This window comes from Osmerus mordax, chromosome 7, assembly GCF_038355195.1.
Source record: "Osmerus mordax isolate fOsmMor3 chromosome 7, fOsmMor3.pri, whole genome shotgun sequence".
Lineage (NCBI taxonomy): Eukaryota > Metazoa > Chordata > Actinopteri > Osmeriformes > Osmeridae > Osmerus > Osmerus mordax.
In genome coordinates this window covers 11,568,390-11,592,109 of record NC_090056.1, presented here as the reverse complement: position 1 = coordinate 11,592,109, position 23,720 = coordinate 11,568,390, and the positions used below count along the sequence as shown (strand labels likewise).

General features: G+C 47.4%; 1 protein-coding gene across 3 annotated transcripts in view; it reads right to left on the bottom strand.

The window, feature by feature from the left end:
- The window catches only part of LOC136945855 (nuclear receptor coactivator 3-like), a 35,282-nt gene extending 16,248 nt beyond the window's left edge, over positions 1-19,034 (bottom strand). For all 3 annotated transcript variants that reach the window (XM_067239940.1, XM_067239943.1, XM_067239941.1), the window contains exons 1-3: positions 18,965-19,034; positions 2,897-2,976; positions 629-681 (exon numbers count right to left, since the gene is read on the bottom strand). The gene's annotated coding sequence lies outside the window, so the exon portion shown is untranslated. The remainder of the gene's footprint in view (positions 1-628; positions 682-2,896; positions 2,977-18,964) is intronic.
- Positions 19,035-23,720: the final 4,686 nt, after the last annotated feature.

Sequence of the window (23,720 nt, the reverse complement as noted above, 5' to 3'; positions counted from 1 at the left end):
CATATCCCATCAGCCTCTCTCAGCATCTGGTCACAACTTGTATTTGTGTATCAGATAGTTCAGCTGGAAAATTATTAAGACTGTGCGTATATATGTTTCATGATTATTCTCATGTTAAATCCACAAGACCTAATTCATTGATTTCAACTGACTGATCCCCTTATGTGAACTGTATTAACTTTGAAATTGTTACATGTGTGGTACATTACTTAAGCACAAAGCTTGTAACTTTAACTAGAGAGGCTCCATACTGCCTGATCCCACATGATCGTAGTTGGTAATAATGTGTGTGCGCACAGGGTTGACACTTGGTTCAAGGTTAACAATTTGTTTGATTTCTCCATTAGAATCTCACCCACTGAAGTTCACTCATGATGAAGAGAACAGGATGACTCCCTGATGTCAAACCCCTCTCCTTATCCCCACTCCAGCACAGCAGCCCTCCAGCAGAGCAGCACTGGGCTAGTGGACTGAGGAGGCCCATCAGGAGCACTGGCCTGGGAGTCCATTTAGACATCAGTATGCTGCATGGACCCCCAGAGGACAGCAAAAATAACAGCCAACCCCCCCCCCCCCCCACACACACACACACACACACACACACACCTATACCTTCTTACACACTCACCTCTTAACACTGAGTAGAAACCATGGAAATCCAACTTCATTCCACTTCACATCCTGCGATGAACAACAGAAAATAAGCCACAAAGTCAAATATGAACATCCATACTCTAGATCACACGCCTGTGTGTGTGAGAGGGAAAGAGAAACATGGTGTGTGTGTGTGCACCTGTGTGTGTGCGCATGTGTGTGTGCGCATGTGTGGGTGCGCCAGGGGACAGTATTGGAGACGCAGCCAGTATGAGGCCAGAGATGCCAACATGGTAATCAGCCGACTGTGTTTGTTGAGAAAATGAGCCTGAATGATTTAGGGGAGGAGGAACTGGCCCAGACGAGCGCCTCTCTCATGACTGATGATGTTTGTGTGTTTGAGACCCATTAGGCAGCTGTTTACAAGCATGACGCACCGCATGGGGGGAGAGGGCCAGGAGGGAGGGAATATGAAGAGAGAGAAGAGCAAGAATAAATAGAGAGGGGGAGAGAGACAAACAGATGTGGGAGGGACGAAGGGCATTGTGTGAGATGGGGTTGAAAAAAGATGTGGAGTGAGAAGGACGGGGAGACAGGAAGGGTTGGAGGAAAATGAGACAGGGAGGCAGAGTTTAGGAGAGGAACTGGGAGAAGGAGGGCGTGTCGTGTGTTTTTGTGGGTATCATTTAACTGAAAGTTGAACATCTATTTGTATATGGGAGTCTAAAAATCAATGACACACTTTGAACTATGTGGCGTTCTGAATCAAACCAGTTCCACTTTGCAACGTTATTTTTTTCTGGTCCTGTTGACTCTCTTTCTCGCTTCGCTTTCCCACAGACATGTGTGTACGTGCGTGTCTGTGTGCAAAATCATAAGCAGATTCAGGGCTCTTTTAGTCAAAAACAAAAATTCAAAAAACTGTTTGAAAAATCAACAGATAACCCTCCTACGATCACATGAGTCATGCTAAGAAATCCCACAATGCAACAAACAAAAAGTAGCAGGATAAAGACTTACTGGGCGCCGGAGACCCCCAGCAACACACAGAGACAGAAAGAAAATAGGTCTCTGTGGGAAGCAAACACTGGCGTATGTAGATATCTCCTGACCCTAGAAACTTTAGAGACTCATTATCACACTCCATTCATCTCACTGACTGTAGGTCAGCCTCTTGTGTGTTGTGTACAGTCAATGAAAGAATAGAAAAGGTTGGATTAGGACTAGACCATTGTAATCTTGTAATTTTATTGTGATGATGACCATCTTCACTGAAAAATGCAGGAAGAGTAAAAGGGAGGGAGTATAATGGAAGGGGAGTTAGTAGACGTGTGTAGTTAGTAGTTGACAAATCTCCAGCCAGCCAGCTTGGGTGTTTCGTAATGTCTGTTGACATAACAGAGGCACACCGCCCTGGTCCATTTCTGACCTACAGCACCAGCCAGCCAGCCACCCACCCACCCACCCAGCCAGCCACCCAGCCAGCCAGCCCATGAAGACCATGGAGGATGGGTCCAATAGGTTACACTGGAGCCATATCTCCTCTGGAGCTAGAGCAGGACTGGTAGACAGAGTGAGGCATGCTGGGTATAGGGAGGAGTCAGCCTGGTGATATAAGTCAGTGTGACACAATGCGGCAGAATCCTAGAGTCACCTGCACATCCCTGCTTCCCCCCCCTCCCTCCTCTCCTCTCCCACTATCCGGTCTCTTACTCTCCCTTAACCAACATCATCCCCTCTCTTCCCTGTAGCCCGCCTCCAGCCCTTCCAGGAGCTTGTCTTCTCCTCCCCCACCTCTAACAGCCATTCACAGGTTATACGTTCTGAAGAGGGAAGGGAGAGGGCATGTGATAGGTGCTGTTAGGTGCATGCGTGTGTTTGTGTGTGTGTGTGCACCAGTGTGTGTGTGTGGCACGGTGCTGCTGTCACCTGCAGACTGGGGTTAAGATTAATGTTTTGTTTCTGTGTCCATGGCAGGTAGAGCAGAGAGAATAATTTGATTTCTCCTCCTGTCTCCCCAGCAGCCCTCCCCTCTCCCTCTCCCCCCCTCTCTCTACCTCTATTCCTTTCTCTGCCCATACCCATCATCTCTCCTCGCTTGCCTCTTGTTATCTCTGTGGATAACCTCTCTCCCCCCCTCTTGTTCATCTCCCTGGTGTTGCTACACGCTGGCAGGGAGAGGCAGCCGCATATCTAGATCCTCCAGTATTTATACGTCAGTCCAACTCAAATGTAACCTTCTCAAAACACGGGGCTGCACTGAGTAACCATGCCAACTGGTGTGTGATGTGAGGTAGCTCACCTTGTGATAGCCGCTAGGTATGGACGAGAAGATAGAGCCTTCTGGAGAAAGATCTGATCTGGACAAGGTAACGCTGGAGTCTATTGAAAACAGATAGAGAGAGAAAGGGAGAGAGAGATAATAAGCACTTCTGCTCCACGCTGCACATTCATTATACTTATAATATTAATGAATAACAGCCAACGGTTTTAATCAACATCTTGATGACAGCAAAGGAAACATAATTAACATCTTAATGAGGAGCAGGAAATATGAGGGGATGCAGTGAGAGCTGAGTGACATGTCACTGGGCGTTTGAGGTATACGTGACTTATTTGAAAGCATAGACACACACACACTTTTTGCCTACGTGTACGTCACACATACGCCCCCACCACCACATAACTTCCCTTTCCCGAAAAAGGATGTTGTGATACGAGTTACACAGGAAGTCTAGAAGCTTCAGAAAGTGATAAAGAGCTATATGACAGAGCCACCAGCCAATGCTCTGGTCCAGACTACTAGTAGGAACTGTACGTCCAACAGCCCAATGCACAGCACAACGCACCCAGTTGCTTGGTAAAATCCATGCCAGGGGTAACACAAAATAACATGTTTGTGTGTGTGTGTGTGTGTGTAAACATTGAAGTGGTTGGTCTGGTCATTCACAGGAGTGGATCCTCTTAGGGTGTAGACTGAGTAACCATGGTGAGCGGTAGGCGTTTCCATGACACCCTGTTATCAGTGAAAACAAACCTAGGAAATACCAAATGTGTCCATGAACATACAAGCCCATGCCGTGTGTGTCCGCTTGCACATTTGCATGTGTGTTTGTGTGTGTGCGTTTGCGTGTGTGTGTATGAGTGTGCCATACACGACCAGTGACCTGACCGTTTGCTGCCCCCCCCCCCCCCCCCCCCCCCAATTGAGACCAGATGGAGGCTGTCAGGGGAGCTCTAGTTTGGGTGATGTATGGCCCCTCACAAACCAACAAAGGTTCTCCTTCAGCCGATGTGTTTCCTATTAATTGAGAGAAAAACTGAGGAAAGAAAACTGTGAATTATTGCCTAAGCAGAGAGAATTTACAGTGTCTGTGACAATGGGGAACGGACTCCATTTTGGCTGAAGGTTAAAAACAGTACATTGACGTCTAGCAAGAAATGTAGACGAGCCGGGAGACTTCAGGGGGAGTGTTACTACCTTGGGCTCACATCAAGGATGTACAGCACTGGCTGAATGTTAGTTCATGGTGGTGCTCATTTAACGGAACTCAAATCTGCTCCTTACATCCTCCGAATGTATACAGTCATTGATGTCATTGTGATATGCATATATGTGCGTGAGCACATACATGCATTAATACATGATTCCTCCACTCATCTCCCTGGCATTAAACAATGACTATTGAACTAATGCTCTGAAGCTATAAAGGCTTCTGTGTTTGTTCACTTGGTTCTTTATTTCCATTGAGTGAACAGCGAATGGTCTGCTTCCATCTGTGAAAACCTGAACTGTTCCCTCTCTGTCCTCCCCCTCCTCTAACCAACAGGTGGACAGAAGAGGAAGATGGCTAGACGGTGTGTGGAAAGCTATAGTGGAGGTCATGGTGTCTCATTGCATAACAAGTCCAACCAACACCCTCTTTCATAAGACTTGCATAAAGTACTACAGGCCTGGGCCAACACTGCCTTCCAACAACTAGATCTGCAGCATGCAAAAGTGCACCAGGAGCACAAAACTGATAAGCATTTGTCTCCCTCATTTGGGAGTCCACATATCCTCTATACTTTTCTTCTAAGTTATGGCTTATAATACAGGAAACTGTATGTGTCAGCCAGCTCGCACAAACACTGTAGTTACACCAACAGTAAAGCTATAGAGAAGGAGACAGGGGGGGGGGGAGTGTATGTGTGTGCAGGGACGAACTCCGGGTGACTCTGCTTAGCTGAGCTTAGTCCAGTCCCAGCAACAAAACCAGCACTTACACTGGAGCAGAGGCTGAGCCAAGCCACATCTTGGCACCTTGCCTCGCCTTAAACAAATCAGACCACAGAGGCTAATAAAAACCCCGGTCCAGAGCCGAGCTCCACAGATGAGGGGGACCGGAGAGGGGAAGGCATTCTCAACTCCCCTATCCTCGAATAAAAAGAACCCCATACAAAACGCACCACTGACCTGCTATTCAGACACAAGACAACAGTGACAGCCTCCACTGCACCCATCAGCCCAGGCTTTAACCTCAATAAAGACCAGCAGTGGAGATGTTGTTCTGTCAATGGAAGGCCATCCTCAGAGTGGCCATGGTACTGGAGGAACACCGCCAGGCCTGGAGAGAGAGCTCCACAAGACAGAGCTGCAGCGCTGCTCTAACAGTGGTTCAGGGTGTGTCATCATACATTTACATATTCAAAAGAGGAAACAGGCCTTTACATGAGTCATCTCTTCCAAGAACAAACACCAAATACCAAGAGAGGACAACTATCAAGTTATTTACACCCAGGACAGAGAAACTAAAGGCTTTTAGTCCCTGAGGACAACTTTGTTTAGGACACTGAAGAAAAAAACCCCCCACAAAGACATACTTTTATCTTACCCTCCATTTTAGAATATTAAAAGATGAGAGTTGCAGGAAGGAAACAAGTGAACCTCCACTGCAGGTCTGGGCCATGCGTGCTCCAACTCCCTGGGGTCACTGGCATCAACAGCCATTGTATAGAATGTGCGGACATCAACAATAGGGTTGACTTTACTGAAGGGGACCCGGACCAGCCATGTGTTGAACATGTGTGCAGTGTGTACGTTCACTTCCCTCATGCCTGTAGGGTTAGAGGAAAAGGGGAGTGCTAGACAGAGTGTGAGATGGTGTGTGAGCAAGTGAGTGAGAAATACTTTTTCCACAATCCTTTGCCGCTTCTAATGGAAAAATGCCACACGGTTAAAGCCAGAAGCTTAGGGTGTGTGTGTATGTGTATGTGAGTGTGAGTGTGTGTATGTGAGAGTGTGCGTGTGCGTGTGCGTGTGCGAGTGCGCGTGCGAGTGAGCGTGCGTGTGCGTGCGAGAGAGTGAGAGTGAGAGTGCGCGTGCGAGTGAGCGTGCGTGTGCGTGCGTGTGAGCATGCGAGAGAGTGAGAGTGAGAGTGCGCATGCGAGAGAGTGAGAGTGAGAGTGACAGAGAGAGAGTGACAGAGAGAGTGACAGAGAGAGAGAGAGAGAGAGAGAGAGAGAGAGAGAGAGAGAGAGAGAGAGAGAGAGAGAGAGAGAGAGACTAAGGTAGACAGAGAAAAAGGACAGGTTCCTATGTGTTGGGGCTGGCTGTAGAGTTGCGCAGAAGCTACAGGCAGAAGCGAGATAAGATAAGAAACGGGAAAAACACACGTCCTCATCTGTCACCTTCAGCTAAACCCAGTAGAAAAACACGAGACTGTGTAAGCCGTGTGTGTGTAAATATCAGTGACAGAACCAGATCAAAACACCCATCATATTGTTCCCCTGGTGAGAAACTCTATACAGCAGGAAGCATAGGCTGAGCATGCAGCCAGGACTGGATCACAGACAGGATCATGAAAATAAGAACTGGCCTTTTTAAAACACCACTTTGAACTTCCTGAATACATAATTTCATCATATCAGGGAGAAAATTAAAAGTGAGCAGTAGTAATGTGGTAGTTAAGTCATGTTTATTTAAAGAGCCAATAAGTGCGTTGTGTCTACGCAGCAGACCTACAGTAAAGGCCCGTTCACACCAAGAACGATAACACTAACTATAACTCTAAAGATACAGTTTTAAGAATCGTTCTATATTTAAATCTATAGGCGGGACCACAACACAACGATAACGACAACTATATAGCGGAACGGTATCGTTGGGATCACTTTCGAAACGATTTTTTTCCCAGCTGATGATGAAGAATAACAGCCAATCAGAATCCATCCTAATTTAAAGCGCCCGCTCATTTGAAATGGAAGAGGAGAAGCTAATCATCGAGGTTGGTGTGGACGCAAATATAGTTATCGTTATAGTTGTAGTTATTGTTATCGTCCTTGGTGTAAACGGGCCTTAAGACCGATATCCTTCCTCCCCAGAGAAGTGCCACCAACACTGTGTGGGAGTAAAGGATGAGAGTTTGTAGGAGAGTGGAGAAACTCATGAGAGATTTCACATTAGTGTAATAGGTCAATCAATGAGCCCTACTCACAGCCCCCTAACCCTGCCCCCCCGCCCGATGGTCAATCTGCTGCCACGGCAATAGAGGAGAACAGCAATGTCTGATTCATATTTACGCCCAGTCCCGACTCCTTGCCTCGCAGTGACATCCCCCTTCCATCACAGACACAACCTCAACACAACTATCCCCCAAAAAACATCAGATCAAGCCACCGAGCACTCCAACATCAAGGACAAAGATAAAAACGTAGGATAAAATGTAACTGCTGATCAACAAGTCATGGGTTAAAATCCCCACTGTGCTCGACATCAGTTTGGATAAAAAGCATCAGCTAAATGAATGAATACAATTATTATCATTTTTTGTAACTGTGTGTGTGGACAGGTTCTATTTTAAGCCGCATCTGATGAGCATCGACCACATCACACCAGCACTGAAGGGTGTGCTGAGAGTCCCACAGCGACAGAGAGAGAGACACAGGCAGGCAGAAAGCCATTTTCCAATGGATGTTAATTGGAGAGAGAAAAGAGAAAGACACGCATCTGTATCTGCATACACATGTATATGTCTGCATATATTTGTATTATATTTGAAATATACTGACAGAGAGACAGGCAGATGGAGAGAGAAAGAGTCACAGCCAGAGTCAGACATAACCAGTCAGAGAGAAAGACAAGCAGACAGAGAGTCATAGCCAGTCAGTCAGACAGACAGACAAGCTTACTGTACCACTGGGTGACCATGCTGAGAGAGACGTCCACATTGGTTACCTGCAGAACCAAGCTCCCTGCATAGGCTGCTCTCTCTCATCCCTCGTCCCTCTTTCTTCCTCCATCCCTTTCCTTCTCCTCTGACCTCCCTCTCCCCCATCTCTCCTGTTCCACCCTCCCCCCCCTCTCTCTTTCCCTTCCCTCCGTCCCTCTCTCGTATCATCTCTCCCTCCTGTGGAGCGTCCAAATCACATTAGCTCTGTACCTGCCATTCATCACTCCCCACAGACAAAAGCACTGGAGAACCAGGGAAACTGCTTGGCAGCATGCAGAATGGCCACACAAACACTGAAATCTTAAAGAAACCACGACACAATAAAAATACTACAAATACAGACATTCAGTCACACTACAACAGTTACCTCACCTGCCTGCAAATAGACTAGCCTACCTTTTCTGCTCTAGAGTCTCGGCTAACTTCCAATTTGCATCGGAGAAAATAAACATTTCCATGACTTCACAATGGAAAGAAATATATACCATCTTAGCTTGAAATATTTAAATCAACAAACTGGGGGGAGAGCGACATCTTGAGAAATCTTTATTTTCTGGCTGTATCAATCTCCTTTCCCATTAGGGGGGGGGGGGGTGGGACCCTTATCTAACTGGATGTGTGTGCGTGAGTACACGTTTGTGGTGGTGCTCTATGCACAAGGGACGGTGCGCGCGTGTGTCGGTGAGGGTGCTCCTTACCTAATGGTGTGTGTATGTGTGTGTGTGCGTGTTGCTTATCTAATGGGCTGTCTCTTAAGGGTGAGGTAATTGGCTGGGAGAGGGGGTGTGGTGGAGAAGTGGAGAGGAAAACAGTTTGGGAAGAGAGCTGATGTGAGCTCCATACATTATGAGACCATATGGTGCCCATTGTGCAGGGGGGAGTGGAGGGGAGTGGGCACAAGGCCAGAGAACTGCTCTCATCTCCTCCCATCACTACAGCCATCCACTCTCTCCCCTCCCCGACACTGTTGTACCCTCCCTCCATTTCCCTCTCCCTGTGTTTAACTCAATATTCAACACCTCTCCTGTTTTCCTCTCACCTGTATACTCTGAAATCCCTCCACAAACCCTCAACCATCCAGCCTCCCCCCCCCACCCCCCCCCTCCCAACCACCTGCTGTCAATCATCCTCAACCTCTAGTGGAGCATTACCCTGCAGAACACAACATCATATCATAACAATCTTTTGCTCACACAGCTTAATCCAAATCAAAAGGGATTACTTCAATCACATTAAAACACAGAAACTGACAGAACTGTCAATGTGCCATCACCACTGGCAACCAGCTGAAACATTAGTAGTTCACTCTTACACCTGTATGTGGTGTGTTTGTGTGTGTGGAGTGGCTAACTATTCTCTGAAGGGTGGTGCTGGAGCTGCCAGCTTAGAGATAAAGAAGCAGAAAGAGAATGGGGGAGAAAAAAAACTATTAGCACTGGCTAGGCTAGTGCGGAACAGTAGACTAGACAGTGCAGCCCTCTGCCTGCGAATGTGTGAGTGTGAGTTGAATCAAAGCAGGCAGTGAGAGGGAGAGAGCTGCTCTTCTAGTTAGCTCATGAAATCTTGTTAAATCGCCCGACTCGAGACCCCCTTAAACCGTTTGATGTGTAATGAGAGAAAACATTAGCAGTAAAAATGGGATCCCCCGCCCTGGCGCTCACTGGAGCTCAGACCCACAGTTACATGTCTATTTATACATTCTCTTATTCCTTCTACATCCTCTCCCTTTTAACAGGGAACAGTTTGTGCAATTATGGCACACAGTCAAATAGGCTGCATTCCTCCTCTCTGCCTCTTTCTCTCTCCCTCTTGCTCTGTCCTTTTCTCCTGCTCTCTCTCCCTCTCCCTCTCTGCTTCTCTACTCCCTCCCCATCCCCCCTCTCCTGCTGTCTCCTCCCTCTCCACCCCTCCCCCAGCCCTTTCCTGCGTGCTGTGGCTATCCCTCCCTCCCCCTCCCCTCTCATCAGGCTATATGCGGCGGTGCACAAATTCACGGCAGAGAAAAGGACAGGGGAAGAAAAAGCAGAGAGAGAGAGAGAGAGAGAGAGAGAGAGAGAGACAGAGAAACAGGCAAATGAGAGAACTGGGGAGGACTGAAAGGGAGCAGAGACGGAGAGCGATAGAGCAAGAGGGAGTGAGATAGAAAAAGAGTGAGAGGCGCGCTCACGCTCCAGCAATGGGCGTTCCTCCCCGGCTCCTGCAGGGTCAAAAGTTTACCGTGGTTTTAATTTCACCTTTCCACAGCCAATCAGAACACAGCAACGGCTGCTGGGGAACTTTGACCCACTCCAAGAATGTGCCTGTAAAGATCTGAGGCTCACCTCTCCATTTCCACTGTTTCTCCCTCCTTTTTCCACTTGCTCTTTTTTCTACCTCCTCTCAGCAGACCCTTTTCTCTGCTTGCTTTTTCTTATTTCTGTCTCCTACTTTCCACCAACATGACTGCGTTGGGACTGATGAGAGGGACAGAGGGAGAAGGGGAGGGGGGAGGACCAGAACCACGAGATCAACAGTCCTCCTAGAGAAAAACAATGCATACCATGGTATTGACATAGCCAGAGTCCACAGTACACGTTCCTCTTCTGGTTGTTGTTCCACACACACATATACAACAACTGCAGAGGCACGCCCATATCTCTATGCAGAGCAGTCACCGCTGAATGTTTGTGTGTGTACGTGTGAGTGTGTGCGCGTGTGTGAGGGGGGAGGAGGCTGCAGTTAGATCATAGCTTCAGCTACAGGAGGGGAGGGGCGGCTTGGCAAACAGAGCGAGCGGAGTGGAGAGCAGTCTGTGAAGAGCCAGGAATGGCTGGAAGAGAGAGCACAATGCCTCACAGCCTCAGGAAGAGTGGAGAGGAGAAGCGACACTTTCTCTCTGTCTCTCTCGTGAATGTGTGGTTAATTAACAAATCCTGGGTCTTGAAAGAGCTTCCTGTCAATTCAGTCTGTTAACATCAACAGCACAACCCCCCCCCCCTCCTATGTCACGCAGAGAATACAGTAAAGTACAGTGTGCAGTCCCAAGTGTGTAGCTAAGACAGAAAAGAAGGTATCTGAGGGGCAAACAGGCAACCCCACCTTCACCTTCAGTCGGATCACCACCGTCTGCCATGAAAACTAGTGACTGGTGACAGCCTAGGAGCCGGGTTCCAAACACGTATCATCTTACTGCTGCCTGTCACTCACTGAGGAAGCCTCCCTTCCCTTTCTTCTTTTCTCTATCAAGTAGAGGATAGCCTTTGCCCTGAGCTGGGGTCGGACTGAGGATCTTGGGGATGTTTTGCGCTGGTGTCGAGTTCAACGGGGAAGTAGGGAGTGACTGCCCACAGTTTACCTGGGCCCCCATCAGATACTGTGAGAGACTGACAGATTCAGACACAAAGAGTGGAAATCACACAAGCTAAAACATCTTACAGAATCATTTTGCACATTCTTATGAACTAACACATTTTTTCCATTGCGCGCGTGCGCACACACACACCAAACACACTTGGGAAATCTGAGGGCTTCAATGGCAGACATGCCTGAGCAGCACTGACCCCCCCCCCCCCCCCCCCCCCCCCCCCTTAAACTGCCAAAACAGAGAGGTGTCCACCCCTCCCCTGGGAGAGCCAGGGCTAAGGTTTCCTCTGGGCTCTGGTTACATAGTAAATGGTCTGTTAGAAAAACACTTGCATTTTAACAATGTCAACTGCAACACCCATTCTTCCCTCCCTTCAAACCCCTGCACCCACAACCCCCTTTGGGATGTAAACCCAGGAACTCCCACACTCTCCTTTTATGCTCTCCTCCTCAACTTCCCTTCTTCTCTCTTTCAAAAAAAGCAGATTCAAAGTGTGAAGTATTTCTCGTCTCTGTCCTTGTGGCTAGTGCAATGGCTTTGTTTGTTTTTGGTCCTGGACACATCTAGACAGACACTCACACCCACACTCAGGCACAGGTCAACTGCTACACAGTTTAACATGTTGTTACCACCTAGCAACAAGGGGTGTTTGACCTGAGGCTGCTGTTATCCATGTTTTTGTGCTGCTTAGCGGAGTCATGGCAAAGGTCAAATACAGAACACACATCAATTAGGGGTGATTAGTTAGGGTCCAATAAACTGTATGTGTGCACGCACGCACATGTTTGTGTGTGTGTTTAACTTTCCCTAGCCCCCCCACCCCCCCCCCCCAACACACACACAAGGGCCTTGTGTACTGTCCACGTGACAATATCACACAAAGCTTTAAAAGTGGACAACACAGCAAACTTCCCAACAAGTGGGTAAGATACATACACATTCCATGTGAGCATTGAGGATGTCTCTACAATAGCATGTGATGGGGAGCAGCCAGGTGTTGGAGGTGTGAATGTGTGTGAATGTGTGTGAATGTGTCTGAGCACTAGCGACCAGCTAAAGGTCACACCACAGCCACAGTCTCTAGGTAAATTATTGATGGCTTCTCTCTTTCTGAGGACCCGTGTTCCTCTTTCACCCCTCCCCGTCCTCCCATTCTGCCCTTCGCTCTCATCCCCTCCTGCTCTCCCTGTATCATCTCTCTTCTCTCCCTCTTTTTCAGCCCCCCCCAGACTCACTCACTCCTTTCTCTCTCCTTCTCCCCTCTCTCTTCTCCCTCTCTAAGACCAGTAAAAAGATGGCTATTTTTAGATTGGTGTGCGAGAGAGAGAGAGATCGTGCTGGGCTTGCACATATTCTCTACTAGGGCTTTCTGAAGGCCTGTCAGAAAAGTGTGAGTGAGAAATGGTTTCTATCCCTGTTACCATCTGTGTTTGTCCATATGGACCATACTGTGCCATACCTGACTTGGAATCGGTATAAGCGTTGCTGACATTTACCCATGTGCAGGACTGAGCAGTACCAGGCATTCAGCATGTTACGTCTTTCTCAGCTTGTGTTTACCACTACTGTCCCCATTCATCCTCTTCTTTCTGTTGATATCCTCTCTTGCAATGCCACTTGCCCCGTGATCCCTCCCTCCTCTCCCCTCACCGGCCCAGACTCGGCAGCATCAGCTCGTGTAGCTGTGTGCTCTTGAGAGGAATTCATTTGCATTCTCCACAGCCCATTTCACTCCAGCCAGCAGGCCAGACTGACTCTGTACCTTAGCAGTCTCAACAGCAGGTGAAGAATAGTTCAGTGACACACACACCCCCGCCCAGGAGTGGTGTGTAAAGCTGTTACCCGAGTCTGTAGGGGAGTCCAGCAAAGCACAGATGATATTACATCCCAGACATCGGTCCTACACACACTCTGTTGGGTAAAGTTTGGACTGCATATTTTTTACACAACACACAAAGAAAACTGTCAAAAAGAACTCAGCATTAATACCGCCCACCCGTGCCGTCAAAGAGCTAGCTTTTCTGTGGAGTGGCCGGTTAAAGCAGTGTTTATAGAGGTGGTCATTGCGTCGGCGTGTCAGAGGAAGCGTACGCACAACAGTATGGGCAGATGGGGAGGAAGATCTCCTCACGAGCGACACCATGACCCCTGTGACACAAGCACAAAGTCAAGTATTACATTGCATCAAATTAATATTTAAATGTTGTCCTATTTCCATTGAAGAGTGCTTTCTGTTGTCCCTGTCTGTTTACTACAATGTACCTCCCCCTGAGACTAACCAGTTTACCATGAACATGGGTGAGAGGGAGAGAGTGGGGAGGGGGAATAGAACCAAAAGCTGAATTCTACAAAAAAGCTGAATCTACTAAACCTAAATTATTATTGTCTAAGAGACAGTAAAGCCACAGGAGATGGGTGGGGGTGTTGAGCTGCACCGGGTTCCAGCCTGCATGGGGGGGCTACACAGGTAATGCATGGTATGCTGCAACACAACCGAGGTAACCAACCCTCATAGTGACACCACAACGACATCCACTAACCTTGGTCGGTCAGTCGGTGGGGGGGGGGGGGGGGGGGGGGGGGGGAGGGAGGGAGGGAAGAGGGGAGCCAACCACAGCCTGATCCCTGCTGGTCAGACCAAGCCAAGGTGATTGGGGGTTGGGGTTGGTAGAATAAGGATGCTAGTGTCGCTGGAGATGGGTGGGGGTTGTGGTGGTATGGAGGTGGGGGGTGTAAGGTTGGCCAGGCAGGAGAGAGGGGGAAATAAACGGAGGAGATGGCCACATAACAGATGGGTTCAGGCAGAGTTGAAGCCACTCACTAGCTGTGCTGCAGCTGGTAACATTTACCTCAGCTCCAACTCCTTAACTCTGTGTGTGTGTGGGGGGGGGGGGGGGGGGGGGACAGTCTCTTAACCACATAAACTAGACTCTTTTACAATGAAAGTAAAAAAACGGAATCTCCTTCTGCACACACACACACACACAAATGAACCACTCGCTGCAGACTCCTTTAACAAGCATCTATTACTTTACAGTCAGGAGAGCAATGAGAAATGTGAAACTACCCCCCCTCCCCACGTCAACCCCCCTTCCCCACGAGACGACAGACTATGTTCTCTCTCTCTCTCTCTCTCTCTCACCAACTCACTCACACACGGCAACACTAAAAACCATAACGTAATTCACAACTAAAGAAAGTGACCCATTTCCTTAATACTCTCCCCAACAAATAGTACTCTATGTAATGGTGTTCTGATGAGACAGTCCAGCCTGCTGGACTCTGCGTGCACCCTGTAGAAGGCAGCCAGCACCCACAGACCACAGAGGTAAAAATTCCCCCCCATTCCTGTAAAGCTCTGGACAGGGGATCTGAATACAGAAACACAAACACACTTGTTACACTGGCGAGAGTGTGGAACAACACCACTCCTGTTGTGTTGCTCCTCCATGTTTCTCCCTCGGGTCACTTTTGGTTTTATTTCCCTTCAGGTGACTACAACCTTTAACACGGTAGACTTTCTCACTGAGAACATTTACTGCATGTGACTTGGAGTCATTCCTGGCAGACATTCAGAACCCTTCACTCCCACATCTCAAGAAAAGGTTGGAAGGGAGCTGGGAGGGAGGGAGGGAGGGGGTGATGGTGTGTGGGAGGGTCCAGTTAGAAGAAGGTAGCCCCAGGTAGCCTCAGAGCAATGCACCATTCCACAATGGAGAACACAACCCCCAGTCCACCTCAACACCTCTGGCCACAGAGTCCCTTCTCTCTTCTTCTCCTCTCTGTTTCTCTCCCTCTCCCACTGACCAGCTAAATATTTTATCAGCTGGCAAAAGAACCTACAAGCCCCAAGGCCAGGGGTTCTCTTTTGTTTGTTTCTTTATAGGGAAAAGGGGGGGGCAATTGTGGGAAGGAGGGAGGGAGTTTTTTTTGTTGCCAATGCTAATACCAGTGAAGGGACTGTGATTGGTCACTTTGAAGTTGTTCTGCGCTCTCCATTTCTCTTTTCCTCTCCACCCGTGTGCATCGTGTGTGTAGCTCGCTACTCGCTTCAGAACTGGATGAACGACCTTGAGCCGGCGCGCAGGGCTGTGTTGCCTTGGCAACGAAGCCTCGCGCAACCAGTAACAGCTGGATGCAACAGCACTCCCTGAATTTTAGCGGGAGTTGCCACGTTAATAAAATAAAAAAAGACACTCCTCTTGCTCCTACTCTGCCTCCCCCTCCCCATCACATGTGTGTGGACCTCTTGACAGAGCAGAGAGGGATCCAGTGCCACCTAGCATACAGGAGGTATGGGATTTGACCACATGTGTATATAGACCAACCTGAGCAGGGCTGTCTCAGTCACGAGGAGCTGCATCTGGAAACCATTCAGAAGAGCTAGTGTCAGACACCCCACACGGTGAGCGTATAGACACACAGACAGGCAATGCCATCCTCTCCACCCACACACACACACACACGCCACAGACATAAACAAACATGTGCATGCAGCCAGGCACACACCTACTGTCAAACACATGCAAACATGCCTATTCAAATGCCTTCAACTCAGTTATCTGAGTACACAGCAGACTTCACTTATTTAGCCAGCGCTAAAATTCAGACTTAGCGGGGATTAGGACTCTCAATTTAATTATGAGTAAGGTAAAAGAGAGGAGAGGGGGTTGAGGAGGGAAGGAGGATGCAGGTGTAGAGAGAGAGAGCGAGAGAGAGCGAGAGAGAGCGAGAGAGAGCGAGAGAGGAAGAAAGCAAGAGAAAGAAATAGCGAGAGCAACAGTGAAAGATAGACACTTGGCATTCCTCTCACAGCTGTGACAGTTCTCAGAAAATAAGAAACTGGAGGACATGAACTGCACTCCGAGGCATACGCTGGAAATACGGGGAGAGAATCCCAGAGCAAGCAAACCTTGCAGACCCACAGCCCATGTTTCCTTCTTTGAGCTCGGTTTGTTAGTCTCTCTCTCTCTCTCTCTCTCCCTCTCTGTGTGTACCGGCAGCTGGGTACCTTGTAATTAATCATAGACTACGAGTTATGAAAGGTAACCTGATTCCCAACCCCTTACCTGGACTATGTTAAACACTCCTCTGAGAAGTACTGTTGTACAGAGTGACAAACAAAGTGAGCGTTGCGCTCTGTTGCATGTGCAGTGGTGCTAACCTGTTTACCAAGAACCACTGTGCACACAAACCCATAGACCCTCAGCTATCAGTCGGTATTCAAGGTTCATCCATTCATCTGATCATAGTCTATTGATACCAGGTTTCATATTTCAGGTCAGCTTTCAGCGTCTGTGATCAACACCAGCACACCAAGCGCCTATTCAGCTCAGAATGCATGTTCAAGGGCAGCATCGAGTGAACAACCCTGAAGCTTTTGTCTCGACATGAACTGCTCACTTCAGAGTTCTGATATTGTTTAGCCCAGCAGTGAAGCAACAAGTAGTGCTATCTTTACTCTGTGGAGGCAGATCACCTACCCAGTGTCGGCAGCCCAGAAGTTTGGTGGTTAGGCTCAGGCCACTTCCTGGCCAGTGATGGCCTCAACTGTAAGTGCTGTATGGCACACATCTGCCCCAGCTCTCACCTCACTCACTACTGGAAGAATATGTGTCAAATCAAGTGTGTAAGAGATGCCTTGACTGGGAAGGAGGGGAGCCCTGTTTGTGGGGAAGACGGGTGTGACTGCTCTCTGTGTGTGTGTGTGCGTGCGCGCGCGCGCACAGGAATAGTTAATCATTTAAAATACTAAAATTCCAATCCTGGAACAAAACTCAGAACTCAGCAGGCCAGTCACTGGTGACTGGTTTGAAGATCAGTAAATGAAGGGATGAGGAAAATGAGTGAGATGAAAGGCTGCCTCTTTCCCCTCCTCCACAGAGTAAAATCAATGAGAGGGGCTGAAGATTAATTCATGTTTAACGCGGACTGACACATGGGACGGGGGCCCCAACAACAACAGCTCACCGTACTGCAGGAGACAGACAGGAGACAATGAGGAGACGAGAGAGAGAGGGAGAGAGACGAGAGAGAGACAAGAGAGAGAGACAAGAGAGAGAGAGACAATAGAGAGAGAGACAAGAGAGAGCGAAGAATGAGCAATAGAAAATAGCAGCATATATAATACGAGCATGCAGCCTAAAGCCCTGAAGGAATCCCACTTGCTTTATCCATTCCCATGGTCCCAGGTGAGGTTGTGTGGTCTTGACTCCCCCTCCTCTAAGCAGTCTGTATAGCCCTGTCCCCAGCCCTGACCCAGTCACCAACATCGCCTCTTGCCCCCAGCCCCCCTACCCACCCCCTTGAGCAAACACCATGCATCACTGTCATCCTCCACCTTAACCATCCATTTATCCCCCCGTCCACTCAGCCCCCCCATCCCCATGTGGGGACCTACAAGCCCATCAGGCTGCCAGTGTTCAGCCTCCCCTTTTCCCCTACAAATTGAAAACACCCAGTAAGGGCACATTATGGGAGGAGGTGTGGTGGTGAGTGAGTGTGTTTGTCACTGGGTGTTCATTGAGGGTTTGGACACAGAGACTTGACTGTAAATCTGTCAGGATGGTGCTGTGGAACAAGATGTGGGCTCCTCTCTGCCACACCCCTCTACTCAACACACAGCCAGGTCATCTGGGAACAAAGCCCAACCCTCAATGCTAAAGTTAAACTTGGCTTTTATAATTAACTGCAGATCATGGCGCCCTGACACACCTCCCCTGCATTCTCTCCTGCAGGCGCCGAGAAAAAGAAAAATGAACAATCAAAAAGCAAACCATATTCACCTTTCTGGGGTTTGTAGGCTTCTGCACTTAGTAGAAAGGAAGAGAATGTAGGTGATCTACGAGTCGGATCGTAGCCCATCGCGACCCTTCACTTGGGTCCGAATCAGCAACAGGACCGGCGTGTGAGCAAACTGTACGGAAAATATACACCCCTAAGCTTTAGCAGAAAGATATCTTTCTCGACAACATGCCTGAAATAATATTTCACTTCATCAATTCACGGTAAAAGAAGTAATATTTTACTGAAGCCTTTCGAATAATTAAACCAAGTCATACAAATTCAAAGCATTGCGCAACGATCCACAAATACCGTCTACGTATCTAACGCTGGCACTCACGCACCAATGTAGCCTATTTGTTCAACAGTCAAACCGGTAGCCTTCAGTAGGTAACTGAAATAAAGATTTCGAAGCATTCCCTTTGTGTCAAAATAAAGGTGCAAACGGCACTATGCACCGCTGTCAACTCCAGACACACACCCACGTAGGCTATAGGCTACACACAGGCACATTTTCTTGAGTGTGTGCGCGTGAAAGGGAGAGGCATTTAAATTTGACCAAACTTTACCCTGCCCGGGCGACACAAACAGCGACAGCAACATCAGTGAACTTAAGTACAGAAAGCAGCACATCACCTGCACAGACATTTTAAAAACGTCCATTCATCAGCCCATAAGTTCGAATCTCTTGCCTAAAAGTTAAGTTAAAAGGTAGCCTAACCAACATGATGCAGAGGCAAATACGATAAAATCCTCGATTCGATGAACCATCCTTTAGCGATTTCACAAGCTATACAATTCCAAACTTAGCTTAGCCCAACAGTTAACTGTTTATACACTTTATTCGCTCCCAAAATAAACGAGCATGCACCGTGTCTGTGCACACCAGTCAACAATTACTGGTGTATAGAGACTTTGCCGTCGGTGGAAGATGAAGCTTGGGCATTTCCGTCGTTTCGAACATGGCATGCTTTTTGTGCACAAAACCGCGCTATAGAAATAAAGCATTAAATCAGTCTGCAATGGAACTCACCAGTTGTCTAAGTGGGAACATCAAATTCTTCTTTTCACCATTAACCCTCCGCCATCTTCATCACTGTATTTGTTTAATGGGAATGGGAAACACTCCCGAAGCGAAAGAAGCCAGCTTGTGTTCGAGCGATAGGATTTCTGGGTAGAGTAGTCATTTACATTGAACGGTGTTCTTCCAGCTACAGCAGACTACAGATACGGACTACAAATACATGTGTGCCACAAGAGGGGAACTCGGTCTCTACTTCAGACGGCTGACAGCGACGATATTAGAGCAGAAAAATGCCACGGTGTTTATTTTTAGTTAACCTGAAGAGCACTTGAAAAGCAAACAGAGACTTGTGTGCTGGATTCGCTCGCCACAAAGCTGTCTAATCTTGCTTGGAAGACTATGTATAAATAAAGGGTGCGGCGTTACTTCTTAAATACGTGGCTTGGCATCTCAGGTTATTGATGATAACATACATTTAATTGTTCATTTCAAGCAAGTACACAACTAGGCCTACAGCAACATCGAATTTGCTTTTATTTGCAAATATAATGTAAGCCTCTGTATAACCTTTATTTGGATACATTTAATTGTATATATATACAAATAATTCAATTATTCAATGACCCCCCCTTATTCTTCTCATTCAGTGCTATCTTGTAGAGCAGGACGGTGCTTTGGTTTGTTTCTGTCTGTATGGTACCTCCAGGCTGGTATGTCTTATAGATGAGGCGCATATGTGGGCTCCATATGGGTGAGATGGCAGGGTCAGCTGGAGCCATGCTACTGTTAGCGCCTGGTGGCCTGGGGACAGGGGCACCATCGGCTCAGCACCCACACTCCTGCCAAGAAGAGCAAGGGTAGATAGCACCAAACTCATCACCATGGTGACGCCAGGCAGGCAGACAAGCAAGCAGAAAGCCACGCATACACAAACTGGCTGAGAGTTGGGGGTAGGGTTTCAACTGTGAAAGAAAAGATGGTAGGCAGTGAGGGGAAATGAAAAAAAAGAGGGACAAGGGAAGGAAAGATCAAATAACAGGTGGAACTATGGGACAGGTTAAGATTGACCCATGATCAATGACGGAATGTGGGTGAGAGGAGAGGTAGAGAAAGGTTGGACAGAGAAAATTACATTGGTAAAAGGGAAACAATAGATGAAAAAACACTTAAAGTAACATGATGAGAGATCGAAAGGGCGAGAAATGAGGAGAGAAATAAAGGAAGGTTATGGCATTTAAGAAGTGGGGAACAACAATTTGGGACCATTTGATGACCTGTTTGATGAAAGAACTTGTAAAGAACTGTTTCAAAAGAGGATCAACAGAGAAAGGTCAACTTACATGCTTACAACTTCAGAAAACACAGATAGGAGGGGGAGATGTGTGTGGGGGGGGGAGGGGGGGAGGGGGTGCTCTGCAGGAGTTGCATGAAGTCAACACAAAGACTGGAAAATGAATTATTATTTGTAATTTGGCAGTAGGGATCTAAATAAGTTCCAAACAGCACTGACACAGCACAACACCTGCAAACCACGCTGTAAGGGAACAACTGTCATGCAGACACTTTCCTTTTGAAAGTAATATTCCAGCGCATCAAGCATGATCATATTTACATTTAGTCATTTAGCAGACGCTCTTATCCAGAGCGATAGCGATATCATATGCAAGGTACACCCATAACTTTAACCTGGAGAATGAAGAAAAGTGTTCTGGTTGACATGAATACTAATCTCTACAACAGTTGGTATTGAGGATCTGTCCTTGGTGTGTTTGGCTTCTGTAAGAGAGAGGGTTTGAGTGTGTCACCCCCTCCCCCACTTCCACACAATGCAGAAAGACTCAACACTATCAGTGCTTTTGTTCATCCTCCCCCATTAACGTAAGAGAGGGGGATGAGAGAGTAAGCGAGAGACAGGAATGCTGAGGACTTACAGGAGAGAGAAAATCAGGAGGGTGAAATGCAGAGAAGGTGACCATGACAAGAAAGGGGACCGTTCACCCTCTTCCAGTGCAAGTCTATGATGTCAGAAGAGAGACACCCCTCAACCTGCCTACAGTAACACCCGCATAAAGGCCAGTTGACATCAGAGTTCATGTTTGCAAATAAATGAGCCAAAGAACAGTAAGTGACACAAAGGCGGGATGTGATGTGGAACAACTGTTACTGAAACAGAATCCTGGAAGTTTTGAGGACTGCGGTAAGAGAGAGAGAGAAATAGAGAGACAGAGAGCAAGGAAGACAGATAAAGAGAGATAGGAAGAGAGGGGTAGAGAAATCAATGTAGACAAAGAAAGAGAGAGAAATCGAGAAACGGAGAGGAGAGAGAGAAAGAGAGATAGAAAGAGAGAGGCTGAGAAATATAAATAGAGACAAAGAGAGAGAGAGAAAAAGAGAGAGAGAGAGGATGCTGGAGGGTTAGAGTTAGGGTGTTTAACATTCCAAACAGGTAGAGAGACTTCAGGAGCAGCAGAGCAGCCGCCACTGGCACGCACGCACACGCACGCACACATGTTCACAGCAAAGGAGAGAGACAGGAAAATAATATTGGAAGAGATATGAATGGGTGAGGAAATTGTCCCGTTCACACAGATGTGGTAGAGAACTAGAGAGAGCACGAGAGGGAAAGAGAACGAGTCATCGGAGGTAGGGAGGGAAAAGGACATTAAGAGATGGAAAAGAACAAGAGTTGCATGGGAAAGAGAGATGTTCACTAGCAATCAGCTGTAGAAAACGACACTTTGAGTGTTTGAGGGTTTGGAGAAAGACTGCAATGAGGCAGAGTGCAGAACACTTTAGAGTACAGGGGACTATAGAGGAAAAGACAGACAAAAGAGAGGAAGATGGACAGGAGGGAAAATAAAAGTCCCAGTTTGTTCTTTCCATGGCCCATATCTAGTCCCCCAAGCTAGTATTCTATCTCTGACTATGAGAACAACCTCAGCCCAACCACCCAATATCAAATCAATACAGCATGATTGTGGAGGTAGAGGAGGATGAATGGTGCTATTAGACCACAAAGTCTCAGGGGACACTTGTGTGACTCCTGCTTGTGCAAACAAATCAAGGTAAAAGTTGAAGCTGACTTAGGATGGACCTGGGTTGTGTGTTGAGGTCACTTGCTGTTTGTTTAGCTCTGGCATCTCAACTAACCAGTTGTCTACTGTAAAACGGTTCAGTATTTTATAACAACAAACCCATATTGGTATGAACATCTGTAATAATTTAGAAGGTATAGCCAGAATCAAACCAAAACAGCCCAAAACCTAGCCAAGCAGAACATTAACAGGGCAGACCACTCAGCAGTGCGACTGGTCTAAACAAACACATGTGACCCATCTAGTGATGTCAGCTGTCCATGCAGCTGGTTGTAAACCCCTGTTGTGTGTGTGTGTGTCCATGTGTGTATATATGTGTTTCTCTGCGTCTTGGATGCTGATTTACGTACTCATGGGAGTGTGTAAATATTCTCCGTGCCAGATGCACAGCTTGTTGCCGCTCATCTGCTTGCATATCAAGTCCAGATCACAAGGCTGACCATCACTGACCTGCTTTCAAATTTCATTCATATTGTCTTATTTCCACACCCACCTCTCTGGCTATCTCTCCTGTCTCAACAGTTATGATTTGCTCTCGTTGACTGGCTTAGCTCAACGTTAACACTAATTAGCCAAACCACCTCTGGTTTCTAATCCTCCTGTGCGTTTATCTCTCTGGATTTTTCTTCTCCTCCCACCCTTTGTCCTTCATCTTTCTACACCTGTTCTATCTGTCTCATTGTTTACTCCCCCTCCTTTCCTTTCTGCTCAGCCAGCACCATGAACAGCCTTCAGGTCACACTCGAAACACACAGGAGACGCTATTGGTACCCCTGAAAAAAAACTGGCAGCCCATTGGAGAGCAGCTGCTGGCCATTTTGATACGGACAAAGGACGAGGAAAAGAGATGCAACACTCAACACACAAAAACACACATGCACAAACACCCACACCCTTGGACACACAACATCATTGATATCCCAGTCTTGCTAATCGTTGGCTATTAGTCTGCTCGTGTGGGATTACATGTCTTATTAAATACAGAATTCCAAATGAGCCTCGTTAAATAAGAAAGTACTCCCCTTTTAATGAAGCTAATTTATATGGAAATTACACCTAATACGTACGATACAGAGAGAGATTTATCCTCATTGGATGAAGGGGGAGAAATGAGATGAAAAGAGTAGGAGAGATTTCCTCCCCTCCGGATGGTGTCTTGGATACTAGTACAGAGATGCACATGCACAAACACACACTCTCTCACTACCAATGAGGGAATGTGTGTGTGTTTGCATGTGTGACCTCCTGTTCTTCTGCTGACCCAGCAGTGCCTCACAGGGTTTCTGGGAATCCACTGATCCATCATGTGCTGTCTGTTCAACAGTAGAACATATCTGCATACCACTGGTGAGGGGCAGGTGTCTCTGTCCTTCGTCTGTGCACGTGCCAGTACCCCCCCCCCCCCCACCACCACCCCTCCCCCTCTCCTGCCTGTCACACATCCTATCCACAACAGGATTATCTCTCCCCATGTCTCTATTTTGCTGTCCATTGTGCATTTCAACAAACTTGTAAATTAAAATGCGTAATTAAACAATTGTTAGACATCACAGCATAGGGAAACAACAGTTTCTCTGTGTGTTGAATGGGTATCTTTGTTTGTCTCAGTGTAGTGATTTATTAATGCAGATCTGCATGCAGTTAAGCCCCTGCAGATGACAATCGACCTG